Source organism: Aythya ferina (assembly GCF_964211825.1).
Source record: "Aythya ferina genome assembly, chromosome: 9".
In the NCBI taxonomy this organism is placed as follows: domain Eukaryota; kingdom Metazoa; phylum Chordata; class Aves; order Anseriformes; family Anatidae; genus Aythya; species Aythya ferina.
Window position 1 is genome coordinate 25,673,670 of NC_140305.1, and position 15,037 is coordinate 25,688,706.

A 15,037-nucleotide genomic window follows, 5' to 3' on the forward strand; every position below is an offset into this window, starting at 1 on the left:
TATTCAGAGTAACAACTCAATAGTATAATGCAATAATAACTCAATAATGTAATATCCAATACATTTCTCAGTAATGAATGTTAATGATTAGCCTGTTTATAAATGGTTGAAAAAGAAACCACTATAAACTTTGGCTGTGGTAGTCAGCAATGATGCATTACTCATATTATTTCCCACAAAGAAAGTTAATTGTTATTGTGCATTGTACCTGAAGTCCTCAGCAGAATATTTTTGTCCTCATTATTTTGTAGGAGTAGAAATTTCTGGAAAAAATTAAAAAAATAAAAAATTTTGCTGTATTCTGATTTCATACATGGCGCTGCTTTGTTTTAGAGAAAGTTATTTCCAATACTGCTTACCACCCACATGGGAACCGACTATTCAAAAACAGCTCCCTGGCTGTTTGCAGCCTGATTCTGCTCCCTCTGAAACCCTCCCTGTATCCAGATTTAGGATAAAATTTGCAAAAATTTTTTTTAGAAATCATTTTATTAAAGTGGTAAAATTCCAGTTTCTCCTCATTACCAGAACACCCAACAGCCAAACAGACAGTTTAGCAATGACTAACATCTGCCCAGTGCTGTTATTTCAGCCTTTTGTCTTTTTAATTGGGAAATCGCTTTATGTATGAAATAGTTTTTCTGCAGCTGACTATGTACTTTCTGTATGTGGTGATCTTTGTGAAATTTGGGCTAAAATCTGTATATTGGTCTACGAGGAGCATCTGTTAAGCTTTTCAGTCATTTTCCAGCCCTGTTTTTCAATGTATACCTTTTCATATCTTATCTGTCTATACCATGCTGCATTGCCTGCAGGTCTTCCTGCCTCCCTCCCCTTACAACTTGTGAACACATTGACTTGTTTCAACCTAATTGATTGCTAAAGATTGCTTTTAGGTAAAGCCTAAAAATGATCCTAGTGAGGTCAAGACTGAAACTGTGAGAAAATGTTTACAAGAAAAAGTCTGTAGGACTTCATACACGCTCATGTTCATTTGGCATTTGGGAACCCCAGTATAGCTTTCCATGTGAACCATCCAGTATGATCACCAGCCTCCTGGTGGGGGGATGTGCCATGACAAGGGCGTTGTAGCACCCACTGCCCTTCTCCAGTCACTGTGAAATTTCCAAAACCTGGGTGCTTTTGCAGCTTTGGAGTGTTTTCTTATTTAGGCAAATAGGGTGTGTCATTATAGTGAGCCATTGTTTCAGAAGACTCAAACCTTTCCTCCCATTCCTTGTCTGCACCTAGTTAAACACTGGCATGGCCAATATCATATTATGGCTCATGTATATTTTGGAATGGAGAGGATCTAAATGATCATTTCTTGAACTATTCCTGCTTCGTTTTCTACAAATCAGTCCAGGCTTTTCATTTGAGATATGAGAAAATCAGTAAACAGCTACAATGCTACATTTCTTCAAGCTCCTGAGAGTAAAAACTTTTTCCTATTACATCTTTTTGTGTAACAATAAACTTATTTCTTAGGCAGAAGGTGAAGGGGAAACTGAAAGCAGAACATTTGGTCTTTAGACGAATATTTAAAAAATAAAATAAAATAAAATAAAAACTAACAAGGATATTACCTGTTCTAATTTTTCTACAATGGGAGATTCTATTTACAGAGTGCTAGAAATGTAGTAAATCCAAAATCGAGTTTAGTACAAAGACAGTAATGTCAATGAAAGCTGAAGTTATGAGCACTTTTTTCACAACTGTTTCTTCTTGAAAGTCATATGAAGTACATAAATAAATACAATGATATAAGGAAAACAACCTAAAAGATAAAACTTTCCAATCATCTACATTACTTTGTTTGATCCAAAATGAAATGTGAAGATCTGATTATAAAAGGTAAAAACAATTATTTCAATTACTAGAAATGAAACCCTTTAGGGTAGGGAATCACTTACCTACAAGACAATTTCCACTGGTTTGCCATGGGAACACGAACACCATGGGCACATACCATGGGTATAGCAGTGTTGTTTCTTCTGCTGGTAGAACATTGGCAGAATACTGCCAATGCTTCCTAGTTAGCCAGAAGTACCACATCAGCCGCCTCCCCTGGGAATGGGTTATTACACTGCTTCATTGCTAGAAACATCCATACTGCACTACCACATTTTCTGAAAGTTTCTGTAATAGAAATCCTTATTCCTGTGAGCCTGCTCTTTTTTTTTTTTTTTTTTTTTCTTTTACATCCTTACATTTAAATAAAGTCCTCGGATGATTCCATTGCAATAGCCTTACACTTCACACTTAATCCCTTGTCTTCCTGCCGACTGCTGCACAGGAGAAAGTATTTGGAATTCAATCTTTAAATTTTTATTTCCACAACCTCTTTTTTTTTTACTGAGCATGTCAGTCCATTGCTTCCAATTCACTGTGCTATTTCTGCAGTTGGCAATATTCATGTTTTTCAACAAGGGTATGGTCTCTGTACAAATAACTAAACACAACTCCAATGATAATGATGTTTTCCTCTTGCCATTTTTCACATGGGGTGAAGGTGAGCATGTAAACCAGGTAGTTTTGGCAAAAACAAATTCCTAAACTCATGACCTAGCAAAAGCACGTCAGTGTATCTTAGCATAGCTGGAGGAAGATCCTGTGTGATTTATAATAACAGATACAGAACAACAAACAAAACATTATATAAAAAAAAATGTTATCATTAATTTAATGTTGTTATTTATGAATACCTATGCAATGCTCATAACTGTTTATCTACTCAAAACAATATCTCTAATTACTTTAACTGCTCCACAGTTTTATTTCATTTTTTAAATTCAGGCATGAATTTCAATCAGGTTTTGTGATTCAAGTAGGTGGGAGGAAAACAGATAAACAGTCATTTTTCATGTGTTATTTATGCAAATATACTACTCTAACCAATAGACACACCGTTTACAGACAATGCCTTACTCTTCCAAGAATGCTAGGAAATGCTTATTTAACTCTATCTCATCTGCAGGTCAGATCTGCATCAGTGTTTAAAACAGCTTACTTAGCTCAATGAAACAAATTAAGTGTACAATTTCTGCACTAGTCTTATCCATGGCAAAATATAATAGCTTTTTACACAGGAGTATATAGAGAACACATATAAGTGCAAGGAAAAACATTGCCTTTTAAAGGGCTGTATTAATCTTTTTCTCGGTGCCCATGGATCAAAAAAGAAAGGATTAAAATACTCTCAGTGCTCCCTTTCACACTAGAAAAAGTATGGAAACATTGCAAATGACAGAGAGCCCAGCACAGGCCCTCGAGGCACTGCTTTGTGGTTGGCCAATGATTTTCTCCTCACTATTTTTCAGCACAATGCTGTCTCTTGGAAGGCCACTTGTAGAATTTGATTACATTCTTTTGGAATGGGAAACATTTCTCAGTAATAATGGAAAATGAAATAGAAAATGAAATTGCTGTTCTGAAGAGTTTATAATCTCAGGACTTAATTGTGTGATGGTAAATGCACATAAATAAATTACACACTTGTATTTAAAATCCCTTGAAATCATCAGACAAGAAATGAGTTTGTAGGTTATAAGTTTTGAGAAAATGTGGCAGACACATACACCTAAACAGTGACATTACTGCTGGTGGCAACCATCCAATATGTTCAGGAAATTTGCAGGAACTAAAGCAGCTGTTGGCCTTGAAGCAGGAGCTTTTTCTGACTGTCATCATTTACCTTGAAAATGACTGTTTTGGAAACCTTTTCAGTGAAAACTGCACAAAAATGTGTAAGCAAAAAATCAAGATGATCATGAAAGAAATATGTAGCAGTAATAACACACGCGATTTAAAACCAATAATAAATATCGTTTTTACTGTCTAGGATAAAACACTCTACCCCTAGCAGTAGATGTAAACCAATTACTAAAGAAACTGAGATTAAAGATGTTTCTCAAAAATAAGAAAAAGTCTCATGTGATAAGCAGCTCTTACTTAATTAAAATTCTTCTTCTGAGTCTTCTGTAATGTAGGAAATGCAAACATTTTTTGTTGATATTGCCAGGGGACAATCAAGGACATCATTTATTTCCCCCTTCATCCCCATTACAGAAATTGTACTGGTACCTCCGGGTAACATTTGTCTATCCTGATCTCTTCTGCCAATTGAAGGGGCTTCTGCAACCTGACTAAGAAGATTAAAAAAACCCTTATCTAATTCAAATGATGTGTTCTTATACTCAGAAAGGTCCAATTCCTGCCTGAAACATCAAAACCACCAAGGAGAAATGGCCTCAAAGGGCAGAGTTACACAAACAAGGATGCAAACTCCTTTAACAATTTTAGAAAATAATCAGAGGGACAGCTATCAAAAGGGTGCCTTGCTGGAGATAAAGAAATAAATTCATAATAATAATAATATTGACCTCTTTTCCATATATTTCTAATTTGTGTCCCCAAAGTTAACTATATTCAAGATACTGTCTTTCTCTCAGGGCTTCAGGACAGCTCTGCCCACAGAAGGCAAAAAAAAAAAACATACCTTAACCTTTACCTTTGAGAATGGCAAGATATAGGGCTAGGTGTCCAGGGGGGCTATTTCCCCTTCTTCCTAGACTGAATGCCTCCTTTACTTCCAGAGGATATGTAAGACTGCACAGGTTAGCAAATATTTCGGAATACCCGTCCCTTCCTCATTGTTTCCAGATTTTATACAAATGAGGCATGGCAGTTTCCCAATAACTAACACAACAGACTCAGAGGCTTTATGCTCTATTTTCTACCTTTCAAAAAAGATGAACTGCTGCCTTCCTTTTATGACCCCCGTGAAAGGGATGATTAACTGAATCAAAACATGTTTCATCAGGTGAGTCTTGGCAGCTGTAACAACGAGGGTTATTTAGGAGCATCTGAAAGTAACCTCATGGAACAATAAAACTCAGCATTTTGTCAGGTGTGTTACTTTACTATAGACAGCATGAATGACTGACACATGAAGGGGTCAAAACACTTATTTTTATGCAGCTGCATATTTGTCTTCACCCTTTAGGTTTTTCTCTCTCAGACTGGTGACATTCCAGATCGAAATGACAATCCCTTATAGTCTCTGCTTTTCTGTCTTACATGTTTCGAAAATTACAGAAATACAATGAGTAATCCACATTTTTAAATAACCATTTTAAACAAAGTGCATATAACAGAAAAATACATATAATGGCTTTATGCTTTACTCTGGTTATACTCTGTTTTATGCAACTGTATTTATAGCAGTTTTCAAGAGTTTATAAAGCCAGAGTGCACTGTACAAAAGAAAAAAAATTTGCATTCAAGGCATCAGTTTTCATCATTACTGAGTGCTGTTGAAAGCCCAAACAAATTTGTTTTACCAGTTCAGAAGCATGGCAATCTGCTAAATATAACTTTGTGAGTTGATTTATCTACAAAAAAAAAAAAAAAATGGGGAGGAGATACTAGAATAAAATTTATTCTACAGTTTTACATTCCTCCTGAAACATAGGATGCCTTTGAATGGAACACAAAGTGATTCAATTAAATAAATCAGATGAATGTCTTTTGAAATGTATCTCAAGGGGTAAGAGTATCAGTTCTTTATGGCATGCATTCATGTAAATCTGAATGTTAGGATGGTCAAGGGGCCTTTTATTATCATTAATTGTTTCATTGTTTGTACTAAATTTTCACTTTGAAAGCCTCAAATGTGAGAAGATCTAATGAAGATCTAAATTTACTAAAACTATTCAGTGTGAACTCATTAATTCAATATCTGTATTCATAGCTCTACACATTAATTCATATTCCAAAGGGATCTGTCAGAATACAGAACAATACTGTGAATATTTTGATGTATATTAATACACTGACATAAAGTTATTTCATTTTGTTGGTAAGAGATGGGTCAACATGAGGCAAAGGTGAATATGACAGAAGTTTTGATGTATAGCTGCCCCCTTTCTATTGTTCTAAAACCAGTTGATTCTGCAATAACAATCAAAAATAACTAATACTAGCTGTCCAAGTAGCATTCAGGTGTTTATAATAAATGCACCCTTAGGAACAGTACCAGGAAATATGTGAAACCAGACAACAGAGTTTTCTCCAAAACTAAAGAATATCCACTCAGCATAGTTAAAATTAATAAATGACATGATCAAGACCTCTGGCTGAAAAGGTTATACAAAATGTATTAAATGTGGTTAATTCTGATATTGACAAATTAACTGTTTGGTTAAAGAATTCTTCTACACTACATTTATAAAGTGCAAACTAACATTTTCTATATTTGCTTCAATGAATTTCTATGGATGTTCCAGGATAAATCTTAAAGACTTTGGGAAGAGTCTCAAAACAGCAGATGAATATATTGGAAGACCTCAAGTTGTAGTATATCCGTGTTTGTTTGTTTTTTTTTGTTTGTTTGTTTGTTTGTTTTTACATGTATTTTAAGCCTGTTTTCTTTAAAGGGCTGATCTCAAATAGTAATGTTCATTCCAACCATTTCAAGAAATGGATTTTAAAAAGCCAATCTTTAAGCACAGTATGAGAAATTATAGTTCTGAAATAACAGAATATAGTCAGGAAAATACCAAGACATGAGTCATGACTCTTACTGATTGTTAAGTCTACGATCCAGTAAGCTAGATCATAACAAAAACTTGATCCAATAGTAAGACTTCAGAAATCTCAGCTTTATCTGTTTTCACCAGCTCACTGGAGGAGGAGTCATTCCTTGAGATCAATTGCCATCATTGGGCCAAAGAATAGGAATACCTGTAGCAGCTCAAGAAACGTGGTATCTTTGCATTGCCATCAAAGCAAAGAGATCTTTTTGGGAAAAATATGAAATCAAAGTTTGTAAGAAATAGTCACACTCACAATAGCAGACAATCTTATGTCTTCATAGCAAAGCTCAAGCCAACTAGTATCTTCTCTTACTGGATACCAAAACAAGCTGATGTGCAGGTGGGAGTAACTTGCTCAAGGAAGGTGGTCATGACAACACCTGGAAGAGATGACAGAGACTAGAAAAGTGGAAAAAACAGAATATTTTACTGACCATCTCTGATATTACATGTGCTCCTGAGAATGATTGTCCTAGATTTGAGTGTAGCTTTTAGACACTAGGATTATGAGTTTGTTTCTGACCTAAATCTGTTACATTTCCCACTGCTGTAGCACAAATATATCCTTTAATCAATTTTACTTTTGCTGCCGTTCATATTGGGTCTCCCCTGACTCCTGAATTATAAAACATAGCGAGTATAAAAACTTTCCTTCTTTTTACCACAGATACCACCAAAATATATGCAGCTCATCTTTCTTAGTTGTTTGTGATTTGAACGTGCACATCCATTGATTCACAACTAATGTTATAATAATTGAGGTATAATAATTTAAAGTGCCTAAGCCTTTCTTAATTTTTCTGAGCCACACTAAAATAACCTTAATTATCCTTATTCAGTTGTGCATCCAACGCTACCAGATCATTTTCCCTTTCCAAATACATTAACCATTTGCTAGCCTTAATAAGATGACTGAATGCTTCAAACCAGTTGTTTACACTTACTCGTTAACATTTACTCACTAAAACATATCTTTAATGAGAGTTGAAGCATGTATGAATGTTTTCTATGAATAATCCGAAGCCAAGATGTTTCCGTGTCAAAACCATACCAAAAACCAATTGCTTTTAGTGTTCCTATGAAATATATGAGATACTTTACCCTTTTGGGATGTAACCCAAATGAAATTTTTTTGAGGACAAAAATAGTAAGTGACTTTAAATAAACCATTGTACAGCCATAAGCTAGCATATAAAGATATTGTTTTAATTTGATTTAAATGCTCTGGGAATCTGCTTTCAAATAAAGATTCAGATCTTCTGGTTTACACAATATAGTCTAACATAAGACTAAGCAAACAGTATCACTGCTAAGACAATTTTCCTGCCCTTTCATTGTGGGTTCTTTGGGTATCTTCAACTTTCAGTAGTTTAAATGAGCCATTTTACTATTTCTCAGTAGCCAGAAGCTTGGAGAAGTCCCTTCTGTTTCACACTTATCTGGTTGCTTTAACTCTAAGATCAACCATAACACTCTCTGACTCCAAAGAGCCTGGAAATGTATGTCAGTGTTTAGGGTGAATTTCAGAAATATTTTTTTAAAGTTTGCATACTATGGTTAATAGCTATTTCTGCAATTTCAGAAGAGTATGATTTTCAGGATAGCCTCTTTCTTCTCTGAGACAGCAGAGACAAAGTCCTGGAGAGCTAAGTTTGATCAAAAAAAGAAGCTTAATTGAAAAGCACCTTTTGCAAAATAATATCTTCTTCCCACATTACAGATATTTTAAAAGACTTGCATAAGGCAAAAATGAAAAGTAAGTAGGGGGCAAGTGAAACATCATTTGGGGTGGGGGTAATTTATTTTTTTTAACCACATGTGTCTCATAGATGTAAGTGAAATTACCTAGCCTTCCAGCAAAAAGAGAGAAAGTTTACAACATATACACATACACACACAAATCAAAGCTAGATAAAGGAAAATCCTTCCAAGAATATTATAGAGTAACTTGAGCACTTATGTTCCACAGATACAGCACTGTAAATCTTTAAATATATGTATACATACATATAATGGATATTTCAGGGCTGTCCTACCTACAGCCCTACTTACAGGAACAAACTTTTATACAATTTTATATGTTCTCTGAACATCATAACGTATTGCACTTTTCACTGATGTTAAGACCAAATTCACATATAACATTGATTGATATATAAAGTATTTTTATGGAAGAGCAGTAGCCAGTCTTTCCTGCTCATGAAAAAGGAGGGGAGAGAAGGCAAGCAAGATACAACAAATTACAAGAGATAAAGTACATCAATCAAGGCAGGCAGCAGTACGCTGATGACTGACAAATACAAGGTATGTATTCTACTACAATCTCAGCACCAGAAAACTCTAAAATATAAAGTGGAAAGTTGCTATCTAATGGAATATGACAAATTTAACACCAGAAAAACTTGAAAGTTGTAGAAATTATCAAGTAGGAAAGGAATAGTGAAACCACATATTACAGGAAACTCTGGTATATAAGATGACAAGTGCAAGAGGAGATGGGATTGGTATTTGCTGATAAAGTAGAAAAAATATATCAAATCCAGCATCAGCTGTCTTGCAGGAGTAACACACTGTTGTATCATTAGTTTTGTCATAGGCATCGTGTGGAATCAGAGCACCAGTCCGCAAGGCAGCAATATAGATATACACACTGAGAAATAGATGAGGATGGAGAATAGGGAGGAAATCATGGTTACAGGGAAGTCATGCAGCAGAAAGTCACTTTACAATTATATTTGAAGATTTTTTTTTCATCCCACTGCACCATTTTCACTCCCTTCTGAATAGCTAGGCTGAGCCCCTATACTCTTCCGTCAGAAAAATCCTCAGGAGAGCTCTGCTACAAATTAGATCTCACCCTTTAGAGTCAATATTATCTCTGTTTACAGAAAGATCATGTAATATCCCAAAGTCATTAATGTCAATTACTTACATCACACATCCTGAAATACAAAATCATGCTGGAAAGCTATGTCATCGGTGCACAGGAGTTTGTGCCTATGCCATTTCTGTCAGGGTAGTTAATATGTATACATGCACATCATTTCAGCCTTCATGCTATGCTTGTTCTTTGAGATTCAAAAGTGTATGCTCAGTTTCACATTATAAATTGAAATGATAATTGGAGGCATTCCAAAATACATGCCTGACCAAGCTATCTCAGGGAAAAAGTCAGTGCTGATGAAGCAACAAAGATAATTAAGTCTTGCGAAGACCTCATGTACTAGAGTGGAGTTACTTCTGAGTGTCCTGAAGCTCATCCATGCCTAGCACACATGTACAAATCATATTGTACAATACATATTCCCCTGACACAGCGTTGTGCTGTTCCCATGTGTCCTCTCCTTGGATCCCAGGGAACAGAGACCGGCACCTCCCTGCCCATTTCCCCTCATCAGGAAGCTGCAGAGAAGAATGAGGCTGCCTCTCAGCCTCCTTTTCTCCAGACTGGACAACCCAAATGTCCTCAGCCTCTCACAGGATTTGCCCTCTAGCCCTTTTAACTGCTTTCTTGCCTTCCTCTGGAGGCTTTCAAGCTTCTTAACAGCCATTTTATGTTGGGAAGGCCATAACTGCGTACAATATTCAAGGTGAGACTGCACCAATGCTAAATTTAGTGGGAATGAAAATCAGATATTGTATTTTCCTTTGTTTTTCAGGCATTCACTTACTTATTAACTCATTGCAGGTAAACAAGAGTCAATAAAATTGTGAGGTTTTTTATTTGTTTTGGTTTTTTATTATTATTATTTTTTTTTTTTTAATTGAAACTTCAAGCCTCATCTAATGAGACTAATTTTCTGCTTGTAATTACTAGTTGCTACTTGTCAGAGTGATGCCCCTTGTCTTGAGAGGAGGACTCCTCTGCTCCTCATGCATTGCAGCTTCTTCTTCCTCCATCTGTGGGAACATTCTGCTCATTTTGATGAATTTCAAAAGCTGGCATAAACAGCAATACCATTTACTGTCCTGGCAACATTAGATTTCATGGTCCAGTTGTCAAAGGAATAACGGGAATCCATTTGTCACATGCAAAGATCTGTCAGTGTGGGAATTACCTGTGACTGTCACAGATGACAAGTGCTAATTAATGTTTTTTTCTGAAGGTGCAATCAGACTGATGGGACCCTCTACCTGTCGGCTTTACAAGAAAACCCCTTTCACTCCTGACAGGTTGCTTCCAGTCTTCAGCTTCTCTTTGGTCTGTAGGAGTCCTACACTTCCAGCCCCAATGGCTACGGCTTCAGAGAGAAATTAAAAAACAACAAAGCAATTCAATGCACCTTTATAAATCACATTGGCAGCAAAATAGAAATGAAATGAGACATACAACAGGATGTGCAAGAGTTCAAAGGACAAAGCACAATGCAATTACATTTTAAAGCATTTGCTGAACATCCCACATTAAAGCACAAACAAAACGCCTTTGCAGCCCCAGCATCTCCCAGTCAAGCCCAGGGAGATGACTGATAGATGAAACTAACATTTTCCTCACGTTTCCATGGCAGCTTTCCCATCAGCCCGATGATCAATGCAGGGAGTCCAATTTCCCAACGTTGTTAATCTTGTCAGAAGTGTTAGCATCCCTCAGGTTTGGCAGCACATTGCCTGCTCCAGCTTTTCAATGACACCTCAGCTATACCGACACATCCCGTTGAGGACACAGCCCTGTGTGGGTTATGCAGCCCTATGGTACAAAGCCATCACTCTTACACGCACACTTGTCTGACAGATGTGCCTCTCATTTTGGGAAGGACTTATGAGCAATTTCCACGTTAGGAATGTGCAGCTGGGTGTGCTCCCTCACACATATATCGGTCCTACAGTATCCCAGGCTGTCATTCAGGGAACAGGCCTAATTTCTGGGCAGGGCTCAACTGACCTGAAATGGAGCCTGGAGGAGCAGAGTCCATACAGCTGCTGCGGGATCTTCTTGGAGCACCAAGGAGCTGCAGAATGGACAGAGAGCAAAGAGCTGCTGTAACCAATGGTACTAAATGTAAAAGGGAAAGCTTTGGTCACAAAATCAGCTACAATATTCCTGGGAGTTTCATAAAATTCCTGGGAGGCTCATTTCCACTACCAGAGGCATAAGATACCTGGGCATGTTCAAATGAACTTCCAGTAAAGTTAAGTTCAAGTGTAGTTCACTGTGTAACTCAAAAACACTTTTTCCCCCAAAAAAATTCCTTTAAAAGCACTGTTTATCAAAGCCTTCTTTACATGATTATTCGCTTTAATTTTATTTGTACTACCCAATTTATCAAAATCTGTATGTGATTAGATTTATATTTGTGGGAAAGGGCATATAGAAATCATTAAAGAGAGATATCCAATTAATCTAGTACTAGATGTAGCTGTTTTAAAGTAAGAGCTTTGTAAGTAGCCAATAATTAAAATAGGAGTGCATTTATTTGCATATCATATTTATCTATAAAAATACCATATATAAATGAATTTTCATGGTAGCTGAGTCACAAAAGTTTCTCAGCAACTTTATAGTTGCATTCAGATAAAAAATCTAACCATGATTCTTTAAGTGAATATTTGATAGTGAGTTACAAAAATTGAGGTAAATACAAGGTATGGGAAAATGTGTTGGGACAGATCCTTAACAAATCTGAAACAACATAGCTTGATTGAATTTGGGAGCTGTGCTTTACACCAGCTAAGTATGTTATCTATTAAACACGAGATTAAATCAGAGAAGTAAATAACAGCACCAAAAATTACTATCGACTGAAGTGTGGAGGCTGTCATTTGTAACCTCTTTCTAAGTTTGACCAAAGAATGAGGGACTTCCAGGGACAGAAGCAGATAGGGCACACACATGTAAACAGTATCACTGCTAACAGTGTTAGAAACCTAAAGGTCAACACATAAACATGCAGAAAATAAAGGTGTGCATGGTTTGAAAAGGGTATGTGGAGGAGCTTGGTATCTCATAGCACATTTCTTGGGGTTTTCAATCTGGGTGAAAAGATTCCTCCAGCCACCAGAGCTACCACATCACCTTCTGTAGCTTTTCTGGCAATGCTAATTATGAGCAGATTTTGTTCAGACAATACACTTGCAGGCTGTACTACAATAAAAACTGATAACTAACTCAAAAATTTGTAACAATGTCAGTAATGCTATCTAATGGGAGTTCGGAGTTCAAAATGTATGTTTTGCCTTGTGAAAGTTTCTCCAGATATATTTCTCTGGATATTTCATAGGTTCGAAATTCTGAGTTTCACAATGTCAAATGCATGGTTTAACCCCTCCTCACCACTGTCTCCTCACCACTTCCAGCTGAGCAAAGGAGCGGGGCCTAAGGTCTTTCCTGGTTCAATACTAGCTTTGATTGCCTTCTGTAAGCAGCTACAGCTGAGAATTAAAAAAAAAAAAAAAAAAAAAAAAAAAAAAAAAAAAAGAGAGAATGGACATAGAATACAAAATTAAGGAAAAAAATGTTAATAATTGACTTTTTGAGAAAAAAATAAATAAATAAATTAACCAGGAAAGTTTTCAGCTTTAAAAGAAGGGAAACTTTTTGAATGAAATTTCAGGAAAATTTTGATAGATTTATGCTTAAAATTTGAGAAGATAACAGTCATTGGCATACGTCATGGCATGAATGCCTACTGTGGGCTGACTCAGTGTCTTGGCCATCACACTCCCTTACTTGCTAAACAAACACATCTGCAGTCTCTGTATGACCACAGTTACTGTGGCAGATAATTCAAAGACACATAATTCAGATGAAAAATTAGAGAGAAACCTCATGGCTCGTGACCACAAGTCAGACTTCACAAGTTACTGCTTGCAGCAGACAATACAATATGCATGAGCAAACTCAGCAGAGGAATCTTAAGCCCACTCAGGACATGCAGTAACGAAGATAACAAGATGCTCTTCCTGTTAACAAGATGCCATTAAATAAAAAGATTTGTCATGGTAATAAAAAATATAAGCAAGAATAGACACGGCCTCAAAATTGTACCCAAAACGAGCAATTCTTCTCAAGCAAAACAAGGTAAAGGCAAGGTTGTAAGTGAAGATACATATAACAGCAAGCCTAAATAGAAAAGACAATAACAAAACAAAAGAGAAAGAAAACAAGGAAATTAGCTTAGGAAATCAACAGACAAGAAAATCAAACCATATATAACAACTCTCCTGGGGAAAAGAGTATGAAGTTGAAACAAAAGGAAGTGTCTTACCAAACACAAACAAAAGAAGATGAATGGATGGGAAAAAATAAATAAATAAATAAATAAAATAAAAAAATATATAATGACTCCAAATGTGGAAATATTAGCTAGTTGCAAATATCTACCCAGTCAAAGTAATTCTAGGAGGCACTTAAAATGAAAACATTATTGTGCAAGGATACGTACAAGAACAAAATGTCCCTCTCTTGCAAAAGTAGTCAGCCAGTTCCAGTGTCCTTTACCAAACTTTTCTAAGGGGTTTGAATGTACAGCTTTATTTTTCAGACACTATTATTTGCTCATGCTTCCCATCAATATCATTATCTACAATGCTTTTGTATTTTCCCCTGCAATGGCAATTTGTGAGTCAGCCAACGCAGCAGCCCAGAGATAATTGACAGGCGTCACTCAGAAATAGTAAAGCAGACTACAGAGATGAGTGTGCGGGCAAGCGGACATTATGTTCTACCCTTCCTAACAATATTAGAAGCAAATCTACTTAATATTAAAGAACAGGTCACTTCTTTTTGTCTGAAAGATTTAAGAAAGTTGGTTTCACAATGTGAAAGTTCAAGAGCCTAAATCTAACATCTGTTGAAATCAATGGGTAAAAAAATAAAGTGGTATTTTTGCGTTGATTTCAGAGAGTTGTGAATCAGTTTCCAACACATTAATCACAAAGCACAAATAGAAATTAGACTCCTTTTTTGTATTACAATATTTTTTTTATGAGTAGTTGTACAAAAGCCAAACAGGCTTAGCAGCAACATAAAGTTAACCTTCCAGAAAAATACCTTTCTCCTTTGTCCTAACCAGATACATGCAAAAAGATAGCTCATAAAGTATTAAAGCTGACCAGAAAATTATCCTTTAAGCCAATCTTTGTTGTTTGAGCAAAAACTGGCTTTATTCAGCACTATATCAGAATATATCTGGAAGATATATCTGAATAGAATAATGTATATCTATATCTGGAAGAATATTGTATCCACATATCTAGTTTTAAAGAAAAAAAAACCTCAGCAGTTCAGCAAAGTGCATTCGTTCTGATGGTCCAATAGGAACAAGACAGAGAAAAGGAAGTTCAATCTTTAGCAGAAAGGATTGAACTTATTTTGTTGGGTGACTGCTGGACACCCTCCCTTGACCGGAGCTGTGGTGGGAAGCAGTTGCTGCAGACTGGCAAAGAATCAGCCCTTTGCACCTTTCTGGAGTTGGCCAGGCTAGCTGTGCTTCCTGCACCCC

The 15,037-nt window shown here is 36.2% G+C and overlaps 1 long non-coding RNA gene across 2 annotated transcripts in view; it reads right to left on the reverse strand.

The window, feature by feature from the left end:
- LOC311441508 overlaps positions 1 to 15,037 on the reverse strand; it is a 50,611-nt gene that overhangs the window by 24,369 nt on the left and 11,205 nt on the right. For both annotated transcript variants that reach the window (XR_014695998.1, XR_014695999.1), the window contains 3 exons: positions 11,479 to 11,545; positions 6,850 to 6,976; positions 209 to 263 (listed from right to left, as the gene is read on the reverse strand). This is a non-coding gene — a long non-coding RNA (uncharacterized lncRNA). The remainder of the gene's footprint in view (positions 1 to 208; positions 264 to 6,849; positions 6,977 to 11,478; positions 11,546 to 15,037) is intronic.